Source organism: Pseudonaja textilis, chromosome 2, assembly GCF_049901715.1.
Source record: "Pseudonaja textilis isolate UNSWEBS1 chromosome 2, rPseTex1.2, whole genome shotgun sequence".
In the NCBI taxonomy this organism is placed as follows: domain Eukaryota; kingdom Metazoa; phylum Chordata; class Lepidosauria; order Squamata; family Elapidae; genus Pseudonaja; species Pseudonaja textilis.
In genome coordinates this window covers 171,025,662-171,046,808 of record NC_141991.1, presented here as the reverse complement: position 1 = coordinate 171,046,808, position 21,147 = coordinate 171,025,662, and the positions used below count along the sequence as shown (strand labels likewise).

The 21,147-nt window shown below is 39.0% G+C and overlaps 1 protein-coding gene across 4 annotated transcripts in view; it reads left to right on the top strand.

Moving 5' to 3' along the window:
* Nucleotides 1–228: 228 nt before the first annotated feature.
* Nucleotides 229–21,147, top strand: part of ABCA1 (ATP binding cassette subfamily A member 1) — a 114,670-nt gene continuing 93,751 nt past the window's right edge. The window contains exons 1-2 of one of the 4 annotated variants that reach the window (XM_087926459.1): nt 15,677–15,776; nt 18,431–18,577. The gene's annotated coding sequence lies outside the window, so the exon portion shown is untranslated. Of the gene's footprint in view, nt 522–1,446; nt 1,467–15,675; nt 15,777–18,430; nt 18,578–21,147 lie in introns of those variants that run through there. The other 3 variants (XM_026718554.2, XM_087926460.1, XM_087926458.1) reach the window with 3 other exon arrangements.

The window sequence follows — 21,147 nt, the reverse complement described above, 5'->3', positions numbered from 1 at the left end:
GCTGCTCGGCTCTGGGTTCAGAGACGGAAAGTGGGCTGGGGGGCGGGCGGGAGGTGGGTGGGTGGGAACCCGCTGAGGGGGAGGCACGGAAGAGTTCCCCCCCCCCACACCGTGGAGGAGCCAGGATGCCCAGTGAGGCCAGTGATATCGCCCTTTTAAGAGGCGGGCTCCCTCTCCACGTGCTCACGGTGACTGATTGAAATACATAAACAGACCAGCAGCAGCGGCAGTAGCGGCAGCAGCTGGAGCGGCAAAGGGAAGCGGAGTTGACCGATAATAACCTCGCTGTACAGCGCAGGCGGGGGTTCTATATATATAAAGGCGAGTCGGGCTCGCCGTCTTTTCTGGAGTCACGGTTGGGGGGAGCGCGCAAAGAGAGTTGAGGTGGCTGGTGCCCCGCTACCCACCACCATCACATCCCCCTTACCCCACCCGTCCACCCACCGCCAGAAAGCTGTCGGCCGTCCGGTGGATCTAAAACAAAAAAACAAAAGAGAGCCTCGATCAAAACCGGCGAGCAGGTAAAGGGGGAATTTGGGGAGAGGGGAGATCGCGAAGGAGGGCGGGGGCACCCTTGGAAGGGGCTGCCTCCATTTCAGCGAAGCCCCAGGGATCGGCTGGTCCTGCTTCTGAAAGATTTGGGGCGGCGGGAGGTGGGGGGGGGGGGGAGGCACACGTCCTGTTTCTGGCTCCAACAACTCACGCGCAATTCTGCACAGATCTCGGCTCCCGACCGGCTGAGAGGTTCCCACTTTGCTCCCTGGCTTCCCGGGAGCTTTCTTTCTTTCTTTCTTTCTGATAGGTAGGTAGGTAGGTAGATTGGACTGGACTAGGAATAGAATAGAATAGAATAGAATTCTTTTATTGGCCAAGTGTGATTGGACACACAAGGAATTTGTCTTGGTGCAAATGCTCTCAGTGTACATAAAAGAAAAAATACATTCATCAAGAGTCAAGAACCATAACACTTAATGATAGTCATAGGGCACAACAAGCAATCAAATCGTGCTAGGAAACAGTCGATATAAATCGTAAGGATACAAGCAACGAAGTTACAGCCATAGAGTCCTAAGTGGGAGGAGATGGGTTGTTGTTGTTGTTTTGAGGGGGGTGAGGGAGAAAGAAAGAAGGAAGACGAGCGAGGCAGGCTTTCTGAGAGTGTTCAGAGTGCGTTTTTTCTGTCCTTTTGAAACTCTCGCCCTCCCTGGAACAGGGCTGGTGTTCCCTGGCAGGCACTACACCTGACAGCCCCGCTTTTCGGTGGCTTTCTGTGGCTGGCTTAATAGAAAGGGTCCCGGCCGCTCTCTGAAGGATTAGAGGAGCTCCGAAGAAGCCGCCCTGCCCTCCGGAGCTGCTTTGCAAAGGGAGAAAAGGAAGGCAGGAAAGGCGAAGAGGAGCTGGACTGGCGCGTTGGAGGGGCAGATCTGGTTGTTTTTAAGCAGACAATAGCAGCGCCTGGCGCCAAGGTTTTCTTTCTTTCTTTCTTTCTTTCTTTCTTTCTTTCTTTCTTTCTTTCTTTCTTTCTTTCTTTCTTTCTTTCTTTCTTTCCTCTATCTCTCTGTTTCTTTCTCTTTCCCTCTGTCTCTGTCTCTCTTCTCTCTCTCTTTTTTTCTTCCTTATCTTTCTCTGTCTCTATCTCTCTCCCTTTCTTTTTCTCTTTTTCTTCTCTCTCTCTCTTTTTCTTTCTTCTCTTTCCCCTTCTTTCTCTTTTCTCTCTCTTTTCTTTTGCTTTTTTCTTTTTCTTCTCTCCCCCCTCTCGTCAAACAGTGTACAGATATTTCCTTCCAGTTTAATCATGTATGTCTTACTGAAGAATTGCAAGGATCGTAGCTTATTTCCTACAACCCCCTGGTAGTAAGACTCCCAATTCCTCCCCTCCATTGCTGGACTACAAAGCTCTTCATTCCCAGCCAGACCCATCTTAGCCATTCTGGGCATTGTACCTTCTCCATGTGTAAAGATCCCTGCCCAGGTCGGAGAAGGAATCTCATAGCATCTTTGCAAACCCGACCTGGAATGAAGCTTGGGAGAGAGTCCAAACCTTCTCAAAGAGGGACTTGCGATCTCATTGTTGGGGCTGCTTGCCTAGGAAGATGCCTCCAGTTGGAGCTACTGAGGCGAGGCAAAATGGAGAGAAACTCACAGAGCAGCTCCAAGTCAGCAAGGAATGACCGAGAGTAACCTTGCAATATGTGTGACAGCTTAATAAAAGCCGTCAGCTTGGGAATTGCACCCCTTAATCTGAGGGGGAAAGCGAACTTTGTAAGAAATAATTTCACGAAAAACTTATGTACTGAGAGAAGCATTATAATGGGGTCATGGGGGTAATAATAGGCTATTTATCTTATTGCTATTATTGTCATTAGCTTTGTTGTTCAGCTCCAGGCTGTACTGTGAATCTCGGTGTTTCCTTCCCATTCTGAGTCAGTGCTAAGCAAGACCAAAGAGAATCGCTTTGCAGAAAGCATTAAGGTCTTGCAATGTTGTGTTTGATTACTTTTGATTTTTTTCTTTTGACCCATTGCTTGAGGATATTTTGCACGCTTGAACTGTAAATTATCAGGGCTTGGCGCCATGTAACTTTAATGGGTAGGGTTAATAGAGGTCTCTTTTATTAAAATATCGCTTTGATGCCTCCTGTTCAGAATATTACTTTGATGTCCCTGAGTTGGACTCTGCTTCTAGTGATGGCATGGACAAAAACTAACTCAGCCTGGTTCTAGTAATATTTTCAGCTGTCCCAAGGAAAATGCTGCGTCTTTTGACACCATTCACCTTCCTTACTTGAAGTATTCCCTTTTCCCACTTTTCACAATCTTGCCAAGTCTGGTTGCTTTTTATCATCAAGCTTCCACCATATGCCAAAAGAATGCAGGTTTCTCCTTGTTGACAGTCACTTCAAAGAATGGTCTTTCTTTGATCCAGGATTGAGTGCTTGTAGCCGATAGCACTCTTAATAACCATCTCCAAATCCATTAATCTTCTTTTACTAGCTCTTTCTCAGCTGTCAATACTATTACCCACTATGTTAACTATTTTGTTCTCTGCAGTTATTAGAGTGTCCTTTCCGATCTTGTCTAAGTTTGCAATTACCTTCCTCCATAGAATTAAACTCTACAGTGCATTGCATGTCTATCCTTCATCCCAAGAATGCAAAAATCATTTCCCATCTTATACCGATCGAAACGTTTTCTTTTTCCTATTTAAGGTGGTGAACCCTGGTTTCCCACTTTCTACTTTCCAAATGAGTTCTTCTAAGACTTCTTTACTTTTGGCACAGAAAATACTTACCTATCTCAAGTTGTTAGTGTTTCTGTCTCTAGTGATCAGTTTTGGTTCTAGATGTCAATGCTTCTAATATAGTCATGGTATAAATGTGACAGATGGAGTTGCTGTCTGTCCTTATCTCACTCCTTTACCTATTTTGAACTGCTCCATTTTTCCAAACTCACTTTTTATTACTCCTTCTTGCTCATTATGAAGGTTTCTTGAAATAGTTGTGGCTTTTCTATTAACCTTAATAGATGCATGTCGGAGTCCTGACATTCATCATATATGAATATGTGAGACTGAGTGTACAGATATATGGCATGATATACTCCGTCAAAAGCATAGCTGTGGTCAATAAATTAAACCCCTCTTGTCATATCTTGCTATATCCATTATCTTATGAATCTGATATGTTCTTCCTTTTTTGTAACCATTGTTCATCTGGTGGTTTTCTATCCATTTTATCTAAGATCTTAAGGAAAATGTTCCTTGTATGACAACTTAGTTCCATTGTTTGATCATTTGCACACTGCTTTCTTCTGTAAAAGTGTGTGTGTGTGTATGTATGTATGTATGTATGTATGTATGTATATATGTATATATGTATATATATATATATATATATATAAATATTTCCATTGTCTAGGCCAGCGGTCGCCAACTGGTGGGCCACAGCCCACTGGTGGGCCACGAGAAAATTTTGATGGGCCGCAGACAAATGTCACCCCCAGAGCACCCCCGAAAGCAATTAATTCAGGTTGTGCAGAAACACACGGCTGCGCCACCCACATGGCCTGTGGGAACCCTCCCCATCCACTCATTCCTTACCTGGCAAACTTGCCTGCTAAAATTGCTATTTTTCCTTTTTCCGACCATCAGCTGTTCTGTTGGGCTGGGATATTTAGATTAGCTAGAAAGCAGGAAATAGTTGGATAATCTTTGGATCTGCTTTTAAGCACAGCCGAAACTCCCTTAGGACTGAAGGTTCTATTATTCAGTACGGACTCATGGCAAGCAAATTTTATGTGACAAACTCAGGTAGCTGATGGCAAATAGATAGATCACTGAATGATTCTGTGAGCAACTCAGTCTGCCTGCCTGCTTTGGTGGGTTTTCCCCAGGCTTGGTGGGTAAAAGTTGCTCTTTTTAAATAAAAAATTCAATATTTATATAAATATTTATAATATTTACATACAAGCCATGTCCAGCCAGTCACATGACCACCAAGCCACACCCACAAATTAGGCCATACCCACAGAACTGGTTAGTGGTTGCTAGGATTTAAAATTATGAGTTTGGTGGTCCCTGAGGTCCAAAAGATAGGCGACCCCTGGTCTAGGCCATGCCATCTTTCCAGAAATTTGTTAACAATTAACTGCCTCTTCTGAAACTTTAAACAATCCATTCACAATTTCAGCTGCAGCGGTGCTTTCTTACAAAAGCTGTCTGTTGCTTATTGTTTGTATTACAATCTGTTCCTGAATATATTTTTTCTCAAGAAATGTTGCTCTCATGTTTTTGGAAATGATTTTGTACAGTCTATTCATTTCCCCTTAAGTTCATTTTTCTCGATTATATTTCTTCCATAATTAAATCTGAATAATCCAACTTTAAAGTAAGTTTGGTTTGATAGTTATGATTCTGGAGTAGGACAGGGAAGAATCTGTCAGGAAATTTCTTCTTATTTCAAAGTTGCTTCTCTCCTTGATTAGTTTCCACCCATTGCTTCTTGTCCTGCCCTCGGGTGCTTTGGGTAATAGCATGGCTATACCCAAAATCACCCAGCTGGATTTATACCTAAGTTAGGACTAGAACTTGGGGATGACATGATAGCAATCTTCCAATATCTTGGGAGTTGCCACAAAGATTTTGGGTCAGCCATTCTCTTTCAGTCCTAAGAAAATGGCAATGGCAAACCACAAAATCCTGCCAGGAAAATTGCAGGGACTAGTCTGGACAAGCTTTCGAGGTCAAGCCTGACTTGAAGAAACTGCATATAGTTCCTTAACTGTGAATTTTCTAGTTATTTTTCTGATCTTAAAACAGTCTCTCATTCTTTTGTTTTTGTTGTTTCCCCTTCCGTATTGAAATATCCCTCTTTTTTGGTTGAAATATCATTCCTTGATATTTCTTGCTTAATGTTGAAAGTTAGCACTCAGTCATTCCATATCCTTCTGTCCTCCAAGGCTTTCATTCTTTATCTGTATTTTCCTAGGGGTATCTTGATGGCTTTCACAACAAACTCTTTGGATCTTTTCTCTTTGAATTTTTTTTTCTCCTTTGGTTTTCACAACATCTCTTAACTCTTCTTGTAGCTCCTTGGTTTCTCTTTTGTGTAAGTTAAGTAGATTGAATCTGTTTCTTACATCAAATGTATATTTTGACTGTATGTCCTTGAGGTCAGATGTCCTTGCTCTCTTCATGTTTTGTTTGATATTAAAAAAAAAAACATGCTCTAGCCTCCAAACCTACACTAGGAAGCATTCTGGATAACTGGATTGTATTTTTTTAATATTTTGTTTCCTGTTATGCAGTTCATATGATCCCAGTGACATAGGAAGATTGCATTTGTGTTCCTTGAATCAAGGGCTGACGAACAAAATACTCTTTGCAAACTTAATCCCTACGTTAGTTATATTCTCTTGATTCAAATTATTGTATAAAACCTGGTTCAGCCTTTTCTTCAACTTTTGCATTCCAAACGTTTTCTTTCTTGATGCTGCGTTTCGTACCTTCTTAAAATTTGCCATATAATTCCACTTGTTTTCCACCATTGCATCTAACCTGGGTTCAATCCCTCACTTAACACTGATCCTGATTCATAGGATGTCCACTGATTTTAACAGATAAGATCCTGTCATGTGTTAGATTTATAGCCAAGCACATGTGTAACAATGTTCTTGTTAAGCAATCTTTTATACAGATTCCTACCTGAATGTAATTTATGGATGGATGGATGGATTATATACTAATCATCTGATTTAAACAGGATCATTTCAATTTATCTGTTCCTAAAACAGCCAAATTGATATGTTTCATTTCCATTTTGACAATTTTGAGTTTTTTGTTTGTCAGCCCTTCAGGGCAAACCACTGACATCACAAGAAATACTAGAACTGTACTTTGTTAATATAGGTTATAATAACACGATCTGAAAGCCTCAAATAATTTCTCTTTCCCTCCCTTTTATACAAAAGAGAGTCAAGGTGGAGCAATCTTGAGTTTCTTTCCCATGCCTTCATTTTTCCTAGACTGCATCCATGTTTTTTCAACAACTGCTGTGTATTTTCTTCAAGGATATCTCCATAATCCTATACAATGCAAGTAGTACAATAACAATAGTACAATATCAACAACGGTGGTGGAACTTAACTCAAATTTTCAGTCAGCTGTAAAGCTTTTTGATCCACCTCACAAGGGAGTATAAATCTGAAAAAAAAATCATTTGAAAAAAAATCCTACAGGTAGTCCTTGACTTATGACCACAATTGAGCCTCAAATTTATGTTGCTAAGTGAAACATTTGTTAAGTGAATTTTTCTCCATTTTATGACCTCTTTGCCACAGTTAAGTAAGTCATTGCAGTTGTTCAGCTAATAACATAGTCGTTAAGTGAATCTGCCTTCCCCAGTGACTCTGCTTATTGGAAGATGGCAAAGGCTGGTCCCATGACCCCTGGACACTGCAACCCATCATAAATATGAATCAGTTGCCAAGCATCCAAATTTTGAATATGTGACTTTGAGGATGCTGCAACAATCTTAAGTGTGGAAAATGGTCATATCACCTTTTTTTAGTGCTGTTGTAACTTTCAACAGTCACTAAATGAACTATTGTAAGTCAAGGACTACTTGCACAATGTTTTTTGAGCCATTCTTAAAATAATGTTCATATAATCACTAGTGGATTCTCCTCAAGGCTTTAAAGTGCCTGTATATATCATATATTTATAGCAAAGTACACTGGAATTGGCATAGATTGTTGTAGCAAAAATGTAATTTTATAATGAGCACACACGATAATACATATACAAGTTTCACATCACTTTCAGGATTAGTACTCCATAATTCATCACATCTATGTTACTTCAAGATGCTTAGGGTGGAATATGACATCATGCCTTCCCTCATACCAAGGAAGGTAGACAAGATAGAAAGCTAGTCATTAGCTAAAGGCTATTCTGTAAGCTTTGGAAACGGCCTCTATTCGTTTTAAGTAAAAGCAGTGGTACTAATGGAAATTTGTCTCTTGAACTATGAATCATAAAGATTGTACCAAAGGATTCACACCTCCTCCGAAATCAGTTCTGTTGGAACTTTGTTGGAAGTTATAGTTGGTATGATTCATATACTGTAATGAATCTGATGGAGTGAGTGTATGGTTTAATGTGTGTGTGTGTGTGTGTGTGTGTGTTGCTTATGGTTTCATAACTATATGTTTGATTGACTTGTCAGTGGTGTGCCGGTGGTACCTATTTATCTACTCATATTTGAATGCTTTCGAACTGCTAGGTTGGCAGGAGCTGGGGTGAGGATGGGGGCTCACCCCATCATGTGGCACTTGGATCTCAAACATGGGCTGCCGGCTTTCCAGCCAACAAGCCCAGCATCTTAACCACTGAGCCACTGCCCCTTTATGTTTGCATTAAATACATGGAATTAAAAAAATATCATTTTTTTATTTACTGTGATCTAGGAATGTGCAATTCATATTTTCCTGCCAAAAATTGGTTTACAACTTTTCCTCACTCTGAATATTGTCTCTCTGTTGCAAGTAGAAACCAGCCTGTTTGGAACTATTTAAAATGTTCCAAGGTTTTAAGTGTGGATTAATTCATTAATATGCATCCCAATGGAAATTAGTGGTATTTATTCAACTTTTGGAACCCATAATCCAACGGGAATATGCTTTGTCTTCTGAACATAAATGATATCAGATCAGTTTGGTATTTGATGGAACTAGTTTTGGTTTTGTTAAAATTATTCTGCTTTAAAATTTTGGTCATCTTTGAAGGAAAATACATTTGCATCAGCTGCAGAAGTCCTGCATGTGTACATCTCCAAAAATTCCCTGGAAATCTCAATCAATTCTTGCATTCCTTTGCTGTCTCATGCTTTGCATGACTACAAATTGCGTTTGGAAATGTGATGGCATCTTTTTATCTGGTAGCTTTACTGAAGGAATAAAGCCATCATGTGAGATGTACTGAACACCCTATATAGTTATCTTTAGAATAGTGCTGATGCAAATAATTGTTTTGAAATAATCTTTTGATGACTTTCAAGAGACAAAGAAGTTGTTTAGATATGAGAAACTTGGATGTTACTTAATCTTTTTTCTGTTTTGTCAGCATCTGATCGACAAAGGGAAAAAAGTTTGCTACTTTTGAATTTTTTGCATTGCTCATTTGGTGAAAGCACATGAGTCTTTATAATACTGCTTGGAAATCATTCTTAAATTAATTGAGGGTTTTTTCCTTCACATTGTTGACTCTGATAGAGAGTTAATGTGATTTTAAAGATAACACGTGGCTGTGGAGAGAATCCTTTTCTAGATGTGATGGGTTTGAGCTAGTTTTCAGGAACATTCTTGTGGAAAAATAAACTTTACTCAGCATCTGCTGACCATAAGGTTCAGAGTTCTCTTTAGATCAGGTTCTGACTTTTCTTCTAGAAAACAGGAGGAGTGCAGTAGAAATAACAAAAAAATCACATTTTTAGTGCCTTCTATGAAGTCAGAGAATTTTTACACCTGTAGCAGGTTGAATGGATAAATAAGCCCTAAAACAAATCAAATAGAAGTTTTAGAGGATTAATTGGGAAAGTTATGAAACTATGGCAAACTATAATCCACCCATCAAGTTGGAATGTTCATTTCCATACATAACATTACCAATTATTTTGTATTACTTTTGTCCCTTAAGGTGGAACCAATGTCTCATTAAAAATGATGCATTCACATTAATGTAGTTAATTAATTAATTAGTTAATTTAATTAATATAATTAATTGAACCATGTGCAACTAGTTTGCATCCTACCATCTGCTGTTTGAAAACAGAACAGTGCAGGGCAGAACAAGAAAGTGTGAGGTCTTTAAAAATATTGTACTGTTTTCTAGACAATGCTGGGTTTACATTCATAGTACAAGAAATGCAAAAACATTGCTCTGGTATTGGCATTATATGATACTTAAAGAGAATAAAATGCATGCATTTATGATCAGCGATTACATAATGTACATTATCCAAAGAACTAAACTAAAAATGGTTAAAATTAAAAACTTTTTACAGTAGCACTAGTCACGTGGCTGCAACAAAGCAGTAAGATTGCATGTTGAATTGAAATGGTACTTGAATAGAAACCAGCCTCTTGGAGATTACCACTGATTTATCTGTTCAGAGGATAAGAATGCTGTCTGTGTTCCAATAATAGGTTGGTTAGTATGGGTATAAATAAGTGCTTGCACCATATTGAATTAGAAAGACCAGTGGAGAAGATTGTAGGCAATTGATTCAGCTTTTGAAGGCCAAAGATGGAGGACGGAGAAATTACACTGGAAATGCCATATAATCTCCCTTCTAATAATGAGACCCAGATTGGTGGAGTGGTTAAGATGCTAGCCTTGAAACTGGGAGACTGTGAGTTCTGCCTTAGGCATGAAAGCTGGCTGGATGACTTCGGGCCAGTCACTTTCTCTCAGCCCAACTAACCTAACAGGATTATCGTTGTGGGGAACATAGCAGGAGGAAAGAGTATTAGATATGCTTGTCACCTTGAGTTACTTATACAGTAATAAAGGCAGAATAAAAATCAAATAAATAAATAAAGTTCTCCTTTGCTGAGGGCAAGTTAAGAGGCTGCTGAGAAGGGCCTCCAAATAGCTTGGAGTTATACAATTTTGACCTTTGTGTAGATACATAGTACATCCATGAGCCAGGCAGCTGTAGATATTGCAGTGTTTCCATACAGAAGTCCAAAGTGATGACTCACATTCTTCAGAGCCCCTGTCCTTAGCTTTTCTTGATCTGTTTATATATTTGATCAGTATTGCCAAACAGGATGTACTTCTTGGTGTGTGAAGGAAGGGTTTGCATATTTAAGACTTAAACAGGAATGAGCTGATAGATTGCAATCCTATAGGATTCTTCTTAATGTAGTTGTTGCCCTTTAACCTCTGTATATCCCTAGAGCATACTGTGTGCAGTGCAATGTTTAATTTCCCCTGAGGCAAATAACTATCTATTAACTCAATATGGAAGGTAATAAAAGAATGTAACCAGTGACCTAACCTCTGGGGTCCAGGATAATCCTCCCAAGTTACAGGACAGATTTTTATTTCTTCCTTTAGTGCCCTAGAGTATACCTCTATTTTATGGCACAAAACTCAAAATTAGCCATTAAGAACAGAGTCATACTTTATCCAATTGCCCCCATCTTTTCATATGTCTGGTTGGATTTCAAGGTGTCTCTGTGTGTCATTTTATAATACAGTATAATACACAAAGTGTTGACGGAACTTTCCCACTCCAAAACAATGCTATATAGAATTTGCTGCTGATGTTTAAAATATTTAGCAAACTCAGGGTTGTTTAGGATCTTCTTGTGTCTGAGAAACTGTTTACAATTACCTTCTGAAATGAAATATGTTTCTTCATCTTTTTGCCTCTTTTTCAAGATTCTCCTTGAGAGAGGAAAACTGACCAACCGTTGTAGAATTTTTAGAAATCATTTGGAGAGCTTTACACCAGAGGGCACAATATTTAGCAGGGATTCCCGAAAGGCCAATTCTCATTAAAAAAACAAGGCACAGAATGTGAAGTTGAAACTTTGATCGGATATTCCCGAAAGGGAGGACATGAACTGTTACTAAAGTTAGAGTACATTTTGTGTTCCAGCCTTATATCTCAAGCAACAAGCCTCACTGCATGTGAGTAGATAAAGGTTGTGTGTTGGTACTATATTGTGCCAAAAATTCATTACAAGATATGTCTCTGCTCCAATTTGCCTTTTCTGTAAATATGATTATTTTGAAAAATATATTAACCAAAATTTTGAAGACAGCTGTAGAGGGATTCTCATCTGCCATGTATCCTGGGTGTGAGATGCCTTTAATATAAGGTTATGATATGGCAATTAAAAAAAAAAAAAGTTTGTCCAAGCATTTTTAAAATTTGTTTGGTTTCTTTTTCCTATCAAAGAACCGTCAATGTGACATGCTATTCCTTTTTTTTTTAGTTAATTCCTTCCTAAACTCAAGATGGTGACAATTTAGACAACATATATTTATATACAGATTGTTATAAGATACTTGCATTTCTTTGACTTATATTTTTCCTTTCTCATAACAGAGAAACAGTTTAAATTTGGAACTTGTTGCAGTAAATTTCTATGTGCGGAAGGCAGGGTTGGATCGGATGCTGCCCCAAATCCTTTCCTGTCCCTAGTCTATGATTCAACATTCCTTTGATATTAGGGGAAGAAATGGGTAGGACCCACCCATTAATGTGGAAGATATAACATTTTCTGGCCTTATAATGATTTAAAGGAAGAGATCATATCAGACACACATAATACAAAAGGTTCAACTAGAGGAAATGTCCCTTTTCTTCATTTTGTATGTAGAAGAAAGAATTGACTAAAAAAACAAACAAGCAACCCCTGTGCCCACATCTTAAAAACAGTACTTCTTGAATATAAGCTATCTTATTTGAGGCAAATGTTGATCTCTCATTTTCACTGGTTTGGAATTTGAAAGTTCAGTTATTTTATGAAATATATAAAAGCACCTGGGTGTTTTATAATAGTACGCGGCTAAAAGAGAATATCAATGGAAGTGCTGCTTGTCTAGCTGAATGTCCTTCAGCCTGTGGTGAGCTCATAATCCAATTAAGCACATTTGCTCATTTTTCATGTTACGAGCTCTGAGATAGAAAAAGTATGATTTTGTAGGGCATAGATATCCAGACTTAATTTATACCCTTTCAGATTTGCTTCTTTTTCTCAGTTTCTCAGAAAGGGTATGTAAATCTGTTAAGGCACAGAATTACAACATATGTTAGAAGTTTCAATCAGGGTTAGATTCATCTAGCTAACTGGATGCCAGGAATTCAAGAGGCACAGAACCCAATTTCTAACTGAGAATCAAAATAATTTCCTTAATTACCATATTGTTTGTCTTTCCTAAGAATGTTTGTTTTGAAAGATACAGCACAGCACTTTGGCATGTTCTGGATTATCTTGGTAACATGTTTGATGTTTTGCATCTAGAAGATTTGTATATATATTTCTGAGCTGGATACCAATGACTGCATTTATCTTTGGATGTACTTCCTGTGTTACCATATTTCTGTATTTGATCCTTTAAGCTTGCTGTCTACAGCTCCTTTAGTTTAATCTGTATAAGTGGGACATGGCAAAGAAAGAACACTCTTGCACCTGGATGAAGGTATCAAGATCTTCAGAACTGCCTACCAGTGAATAGTTTCCAATTTGATGCCTTGCTTGTCAAAACATGCTTTCCTTTTCTTTCATTCCTGCTTTGCATTATTCAAATATTATGGATCAAGACAAGACACTGGAACCATGCAAACTGGTGCTTTTCCCCCAAAGATTTCTTTGGTGGGTAAATGTTACTCAGAATGTTAGATGTAACATTTGGTCAAAGAATATTGACATATAATTGCATAAGGTTTTTTTTTTTTAATCAGAAGAAGTAAATACAAGGAAAAAATGAAATAGACCCACATAACAGGGGAGGGATTCTACCAGTTCGCACCTATTTGCTAGACCTGGTTAACATTCTAAGCAGTTTGGAGAACTGGTTGTTAGAAGAAATTACTGGCCTAATCCCGTAAGGAAGGCAGGAAGGAAACGTTCTAGTGTTGCTTACAGAAACTGCCTCTCCATTAACCCTTATTACATTCTTGGCAGGACTAGACTTCCTGTCTCTGGAATTCTTCTGTTTTTTTTCCTCCTTTGCTGGTGCTTTGCTTGTGTGAAGTGACTATTCAAAGTTACAGTGGCACTGAAAAAAATGACTTATGACCATTTTTCACACTTATGACTATTGCAGCATCTCCACAGCCATGAGAGGCCAGGCGAGGAGATGCGTGCCTTGATGTGAGTGATGTTGAGTTGGCCACGCCCAGACAGTCACATGACCATCAAACCATGCCCACCAACTAAGCCATGCCCACAGAACCGGTTGTTAAAAAAATTGAATCCCTCCCCTGCCACATATATACAAGGCACATATATACATCAGCAAACTCTTGGCCTCTTGCCTAAAATGGTCAGTGCAAGACAGGCATGTCCACTTGTTTCTGCTAAATATATGGATTGGCCTTCTACATAAAAATATAATACACATACATACACAAACACTTTTAAGCTTGAAACAAATTTCCAAAAAGGAGAAAAAAGAAAACATCCTTTCCTTTTAGGGAAAGGAATTCTTTCTGTTCCCATTTAATTTTTGGTTTCTGAATTAGTTGACAATCTTTTTTTCTTTTAATCCATAAGACATGATGATATAGCTGATAAACTATATCTGTCACTGTTGATGCAGAAGCTGTTAAAAGTGCTGCCTTTGGTCTGGTTAGTAATGTTGAATATTTTTTTTTTGTAAAAATGCAATGGTGATTTTGTTGGGCATCAACCGGTTAACCCCCCCTCCCCTCCCCCAAACGTGTGTAACAAATATCTCAAAGAATGTGAAGTTAAGCATGACTAAGGTAGGATCCAATCTGGGTCGGTCACTAGGACTAGAGGTTCTGTCTTCTGAGCTTTCAGGTTTGTGCTGGAGCCCATCCCCAGGGAACTTCTCTCTAGCAGAGTGTGTGTGACCACGCTAAATAAGTTAAAGTCGCATCAGGGACACAGCACCAGAGAGATCCAGGTGAGTTCCACCTTGGAGTAAAGATGGGATAAAATGTACCATATAAAAAAACCCAAAACAATGGACCAACAAACTGAAGCCTGTTTTCTTTTTTTGGCATATATCTGTCAGGTTCTTCTGCAGAGTTGGCCAAAAAAGACAGAAGTACAGGGTGGGAATGCTAAATAATATGGTGATACTTCAGCATAGATGGCTGTCATCACCTCTTCATGGGTGTGCCTACTGTCTTTGGCAGAAGAGCTCAGCTGCCAGCTCACAACATCAGGTTCACAAAACCAGGATTTTAACTATGGACCCTGTCTTCATCTATTGCAGTGCATCAGGTAGTGTCCCAGAGCCCATTCAGGTTGTGCTGATATCACTGGCTAGAGAAGAAGGGGGAAGTAAAGAGGTGTTCTATGGAGTTGGCTCTGTGGGAAGAAATGACATAGGCCACTCTAGTGAAGCCACGGTTCCCAAGGAAATGCAGTCAGCCTATCAAGATTCTTGTAAAATAGGTGAACAACAATAAAGCTGCTTTGGCCTATTCATCATGGTGTTCTGGTTCCTTGTGCCTTACACAGATGGCAAGGCAAGCATTCTGAGATTCCCTCAATGCTCAGCTTGCTTCTATAGAAGTAAAAACAAGGCAAAGATGTCAACAAAATGGCCTGGGGATGGATCTTCTCTATGGTAGCCCCCACTTTTTGGAAGCTTCTCCCCACCAGAGGTATGTGCAGATCCCCTCACCTCCATTTGCATTCTGAAAGCAAATTAAATCTGCCTTATTTCAACAAGCTTTCATTGATTACTTGATTGTAGTTGTCTGTCATAGGTATTTCGGATTATATGGATTGTTTTTAATTGCTTCCCTCATGTTTGGGTTTGTAAGTTTTATTTCCTGTGTTGTGCACTGCCCTTTTGGGATTTGGGCAAATTATAAAGACTGTCAAATAAATAAATAAAGCTTGGGGATTATTGCAAGGCGTCAAACACTAAGCCTATATATAGTATTTGACTGTTGCATTTATTTATTTATTTTTATTTATACCCTGACTTTATTATTTTTTATAAATAACTCAAGGTGGCAAACTTAACCCTCCCCCTTCCTTTTTTCTTTGTAATAACAACTTTGTGAGATGAGTTAGGCTGAGAGAGAGTGACTGGCACAAGGTCACCCAGCAGGTTTTCATGCCTAAGGCAGGATTAGAACTCACAATCTCCTGGTGTCTAGTCTGGTGCCTTAACCATTTGATCAGTGGAAACTCTGGTGAAAAAGCTTAAAAGGCAGCAGTAAGTTCTGATTATCTAACTACAGTATTTCAAAGTTTAGATGAATAATTGCAGAACAAAATTTAAATCTATATAGAAGGTTATACTTTAAAAAAACAAACACAAATCTGGTTAGCCCGCCACATCTTCAATTCTGGAAATTCTTAAAACAGCTGGGTATATCATCACTTTATTTATCTGATAACAGCTCAGCCAGAGAACTCTAGGTTCAAAGTTCACTTCCACCTCTGGCACTTGTGACACACGCAGGGCTGCAGTTCTTCCCAGTGCATTGTCAGTGAACTCTTCCAGTTGGCCGTATTACTAGTTGAAGATTTAAAATTGCTTTACAACTTTGGGTAAGCCTTTCGATCTTAATGGGTTTTGGGGTTTGCTTGTTTTTTGACATTCTATTTCATTGACGATTATCCTTTTAGCTGACCCGCATGCAGAAGTGGAATGTAACGGCTAACACAGAACATTATACATTTTGAATATGAAACAGAGGAAGGCTTTGATACCTGTTTAGTATTTCATGCTGTACAATTGTTCTGCCTCCTTTTTTCTTTTCTTTTGATAAAGTTTTGGAGTGCTTGATTGATTTCATTTGCATTTTCCTTTACATGCGATAGGGAAAAAAGCCTGCTTTTTGACAGGTTTCTTTTTCTTTTAATCATTCTGATTCTTTTAAGACAATTCCACACCACTTCCACCCAAGTTGCTATGCTCAAAACAATATCTTCAATTTCCATAATTTCCTGTTGTCTTCCCAGAATATCTGGAGGATGCCCAAATTGTGTATACATCCTCCCCAATTGAGGCCACTGGATTAGTTACAGCAGAATTAGAGAATAGTATCTTCCAGATGTTTTAGGCTCTGCGAACAGTGTATTTCAGTATTGCTAGTGAAATGTCTGTAGTTACAGCCCAACAAAACATGGCAGTATTAGATTGCTTGCTCTGGTGTAGAGGAACTCAATATAGAATGCTTTTGTATATGTGTACGCATGCATGCAATTGTCTAGCCTGTTTGGAAGAGGAAAATCTAGAACTTGCTTGCTTGTAAATGTCTCTGGGACTTTTGATAGCACTTTGTGGTTTCATTTTAGGGCTTCTGGAACGGGGTAAACACCTGTTCAATCCCCAAAAAATCTCCATGAGCCACAGACATTTCTGGTGTGAACAAATTTGCCTTCCAAACATAGCTATCTTAAGTAAATGTGGCAAATGTATTAGACGACTCTCATAAATTCTTCTTTTTTCCGTTCCTACTAGAATGGACATGCCTAGTGGCAGGTATTCAGTCATCCTTGACCAAAAAAGAGAGTTCATATGAGCCAGCCACCTTGATGAAACTAAGTAGACCTGAATGATTGTAAATTCTAAAGATTGTACAGATTTGAAATATGGCAGGATCTTTTCTTCAAGTCCTTTTTTCAGATTTTTTTTTTTTGAAATTTGAGAAAGTGCAGACTATATTGATTGTGAATTAAGGGGATGGCAGGATTTCCAAGCCTGATTCTAAGAGCAAGTTATGGTTCTAGCCAAAACTAACATAAGCTACAGCAGTGAAGCAGTTTTTACAAATAGCAAAGGTCAATCTGATTGCCCAGAGTTCAGAAATCTCTTTCAACTCATCAGATTCATACCTGCATCAGTATCTTTTAACTATTCAGCATTTTTATAAAGAAAATGTATCTATATATGTCACTAGGAATTAAAAAAACACCTCAGTGACAAGGGTGCGTTTTTTAGGAGGCAATTGAATTAGGAATTAAAAAAAACACCTTAATGACAAGAGTGCTTTTTTTAGGAGGCAATTGAACTTTCTTGTTTTTCTTTTGAAGACATTTTGCTTCTCATCCAAGAAGCTTCTTCAGCATTTTTGGGACAACCATGACCTGGATGGCTGAGAATCTCTACAGACTTTTAGTCAATGGCAGATAATCAACCTATTAATCAATGACACATAATCAATCAAAATGTCTGGTTGGATAGCCTTGGTTTATTATCATGTGACATTAATGGTAAATGTTTGCATATGTATGAATGAGAGCCAAGTTAGAGCCGTGGAGAATTTATAGCCACGCACAGAAATAAAACTTTGGGGACTGGGGCTCTCTCTTTTCATTATAGCAGTTTGTGCAAAACTGGACTGGTGACAGCACTTCTTGGTCTCTTAGTAGCTTTGATTTAGCTAACAATATCTTTGGAGTTAAAATCAGTGATTTGGGAGCCTAATTATTTTCAAGTCAAATACTGGTTGCAATACAAGCTGGATCCAACCTTTGATCCTGATTTTGAAAGAGCTTCAGCTAATTTCCCCCTAGAAACAGGAATCTGTTCTCTGGACAAGGACACCATATCAGAAAGAGCACAACAAGCTGTATTTGGGTGCCAATATGGCCGCCAAGCTTTATTTTGCTAGGAAAAGGGAGAAGAAGCAAGGGCTTAAAGAGGCAGATGAAATTAACAAGTACATATCCCCAGAAGATGGAGGCCTATTAAATAGTCAGAACAGGCAGAAAGTCTTATTGGGGCAAATCCATGCAATTGTGGGTGGTTGCACAACCACAGCACTCCACAAAATGCATTCTTATCCTACCATCTAGATTTTTCTATAATTTTGACTATAAATCTGCCAGCCTTTGGATCCTTCCTTCCAAATGGCAGGGATGAGCTCTGGACTGTGTGAGCCAAATTGAAACTGTACTTAATCTTTGGAAGGGAAAGGCTTGGGTTTTTTTGACGAGGGGGTCAGGGGGAGGGTTTATAGGTAATAAAATAAAAATACTGTTTCCTAGGAATGAGTTTTTTTAAAAAATGATGATAGTTTCTCACAAGAGTGATGGTTGGGGAAAGAGGCAGGTTCCAAACATGATTAAACTTGCTTCAAGAGTCAGAAGTAATGTTTTCCTCCTGGGCTTTTATAAGTTTGTCTAATCACTGATTAAATAATTGTTTTCTCAGGGAAAGGTTTTCTTCTCATACAGGTCTCTCTTTTTTGTCTCAGTCAGAGAGCAAATAACTATACCGTCCTTCCCGAAGCCTTTTGAATGCTTGCTTAATACAGGGCTGAACTCAGAAAGAATAGCTATCCCAATTTAATTTTAATTTCCACCTCTGCTCTGTTCCAAAATACAGAATTGCAAAAGCAAAGGTAATGAGCACCACCAATGGGATGATATAACTAGTTTTAGATTTTTATGAAAGCCCAGAAATAAATCTTTCTGGGAGGTTTTTAAACAAATTGATTCAGAATTACATGTTTGCAGTGCTTATCAAGATGCATCTTTGCCATGAAAAAATAAAAAGAAGGGAATCTTTTAATCTTTTAATATGCAAGATCAGTTTTGAACCTGAAGCTATGGCAGAGAGGTTGGGTCAGTCCTACAGAGTTTCTGTTCTTAGAAGGTACCTATATTGTTTTTTAGAGCCAGAACATGAAGCAATCAAGGACAGGTAGTCCTTGGTGTGCAACAGCTCATTTAGTGACTGTTCAAAGTTACAACGGCACTGAAAAAAGTGACTTATGACCATTTTCATACTTATGACCATTGCAGCATCCCCATGGTCATGTGATTTACATTTGGATGCTTGACAAGTGGTTCACATTTATGACAGTTGCAGTGTCCCAGAGTTTTGTGATCCTCATTTGCGACCTTCTGGCGAGTGAAGTCAATGAGGTTACTAATTTAATAACTGCAGTGAGTCACTTAGCAAATGTGGTGAGAAAAGCCATAAAATGGGGCAAAAGTCACTTAACAAATTTCTCATTTAGCCACACGGGTTTTGGGCTTAATTGTGGTTGTAAGTTGAGGACAACCTGTATATTAGAGACTGGGTTGGGTGTTATTACTCCAGCTGTAGCACAGCTTATGACTCAGTGGCAGGAGATCATAGATAAACTTCCCAGAATTTTCAATTAAAAGGTAAGATTCTAAAATAAACAAGGCTACACTAACTTGTGGTTATTGTCCCAACTCAATGTTGTTCAGACTGTTGGCCTGCCAAATATTATGACGAGAAACTCTTAGTATTTTTGTTGGATCTGATCTCTTATAATATCTCTATGTGTGAGAGAGGACCAACAGGGAGAAGAATGGGTTATGAGGTGACCCAAGATATTCATTGTTTAGACATACTATTAAAAAAAAAAAGCTTAGCATGTACAACAGAGAACCTTCAGGGATTGACAACATAACTCACAGCCTTTGCTGGGATAGTAAATAACGGAAGCAACTAATAAAAGGTAGAGGAATGGAGTGTTAAAATTCAGGTTCTTCATAATGAATAGGGGTCTATCCCTTTGTCAAGAGTTGGGAGACCTTGAGTCTTAGTTCTGTCAGTCACTCTCAGCTTCTCTTTGTCAAGAGTTGGGAGACCTTGAGTCTTAGTGCTGTCAGTCACTCTCAGCTTCTGAAAAGAGAAAGAAAGAGAGGGAGAGATAGATAGATAGATAGAGAGAGAGAGAGAGAGAGAGAGAGAGAAAGAAAGAAAGAAAGAAAGAAAGAAAGAAAGAAAGAAAGAAAAAGAAAAGAAAGAAGAAACACGAATCTACTCCTGAAACCATCACCAAAAAGCCTACATGTATAGATACTATAAACACTTGACTCCTGGAAGATACGTGTCCATCTATCTTCCAGGAGTCAATTATACATATATTTATGTGTATTTGCTACTAATTAAAAAAAAAAAAGGATTTTGAAGGTAGCAGAGCTTTCTAGAACCCTGAAGAATTACGGCTAAGGAAACTGCAGTTTGGGGCTCATAATGGGTGTTGAAGAAGAAACATTTGATGATCTTAGGTTTCCATGAGTAAACACATATGAAGTGAGACCCAAAGCTTTCTGCTTAACGGGCAGCATCAGAACATTGCTTTCTTTCATTGTAACGGCTCTTTAAGAGGCCAGCTGAAAGTTTTTTTTGCATCTTCACACCAATACAGCTCTGCTGACCAGAAGAGGAGAAAGAAAATGGGGAGCACAAATAGCTGGATGCAGGCTGGCTCAACGATTAGCTAGAGAGAGAGATGACTCCTTGTTTAAAAAGAGCAGATAGATCATTATCAGCTCTGTAATAATTGTTGGGAGAGGCACTGACGAAATTTCAGTCTGTTGTGACAGAAAGACAAGGGCGACTTTTGGTTTCACATGTTGTGTTTGAAGAGAGAGAGAGAGAGATTCTGTTTCCCTTCTGCATATAATGGAGGGGTGCAGTTCTCAACTAATTGAGAGGCACTGAAAACAATAACAATAGCAATAACACTTAGACGTATATATTGCTCCGTAGTGCTATATAGCACTCTCTGGGCAGTCTATAGCAGGGGTCTTCAATCTTGGCAACTTTAAGACTTGTGGACTTCAACTCCCAGAAGTCCAAAGTCTTAAAGTTGCCAAGGTTGGAGACCCCTGGTCTATAGAGTCAACCTATTGCCCCCAACAATCTGGCTTCTCATTTTACCGACCTCAGAAGGATGGAAGGCTGAGTCAGGACTGAATTCCTGGCTGTGGGGAGTATTAGCCTGCAATGCTACATTCTAACCATGGTGCCACCACAGCTCAGCTACCCTTGTTTTTGAAACAAGCAAAAGGTTTGCTGAGACAGCAATGGTTTTCCATTTTTTGTTTTCCATCTTGAGACTGGGAGGCCAACACATCATTGGTTATGCAAGGGAAAGGCATTGGTGATGGTACTGCCCCAAGGAGATGTTTGAGAAAAGCATTGGAG